Below are 1,089 nucleotides of genomic sequence, written 5' to 3'. Positions count from 1 at the left end.
GTTAGTTGGTTGATTGGTTGGTAGGGGAGTGATTAGTGGGCTGGTTGGCAGGAGAGTGATTAGTGGGTTGGCTGGTAGGGGAGTGATTACTTGGTTGGTTGGTAGGGGAGTGGTTAGTTGGTTGGTTGGTAGATGGTTTGGTTGATTGGTAGGTTGCCTGGTTGGTTGGTAGGTTGTTTGGTTGATTGGAGGTTGGTTGGTTGGTTGCAGTATTGGACGTTGAACCCAGAGAACACTAACTATATCTTCACCTATTTTTATTTGTTTCTTTTGAGATAGGTCTTGCTAAAGTTGCTTGAGTTCCAATCCTTTCTACCTCCATCTCCCAAGTAGCACAACTGATAAGTGTGTACCACTACTCAAAACTATCCTTTCTTTTAAAGTTTAACCAGTCACAAAGTAAATTTTTCAGTTATGTAACACTCTTTCCATTTCTTTCATTGTTTTTTAAGCACTATCAGAATGAAAAAATAAAATAAGTTAGCCCTGAAATCACAATTGCAACTGCTATTTTCCCTAGTCTCCAAACTTATGTTATTTTAGAAAAAATCCAGATAATTAGTTTATATTGGAGTTATAAACTGGTACTGGTACTGGCATTGTTATTTGAGGATTTCTATGATTTAGGAATGTTTGTCAAAGTTAATTTTTTATTATCTCTGTAGAAAATAAAAGTAACTCAAAATAGTCCCAGAAACCAAAAAAAAGTAATTTTAACATCCTAGAATATTCCTTGGACAGTTTCTATACACATCTTTTGATTCATTATATAACATTTTAAAATTTTGTATCATGCTTATGAATCTAATATTATATTACAAGCATTTCCTATTCACTTTATTATATTTCTTTTATATTGTTTATAATGGTTACATATTATTTTATCCATCAGCTACATTATAATTTATTTCAGTAGTCAACTACAGATAAATATTTAAGTCACAACATTTCATTATTAGAAACCACACATACCTCCCTGGTTAAACTATTTTTTTTTTTTACTTTGTTTTTTTTTTATTTTAAAGATAAAAGGAGGGAAACATTAACAGACATACAACATTTTACAACATATCACAAGCACAATACAGA

Source organism: Chinchilla lanigera, unplaced genomic scaffold, assembly GCF_000276665.1.
Source record: "Chinchilla lanigera isolate Chin_1 unplaced genomic scaffold, ChiLan1.0 scaffold00073, whole genome shotgun sequence".
Lineage (NCBI taxonomy): Eukaryota > Metazoa > Chordata > Mammalia > Rodentia > Chinchillidae > Chinchilla > Chinchilla lanigera.
Note: the sequence above shows the minus strand (reverse complement) of the source record.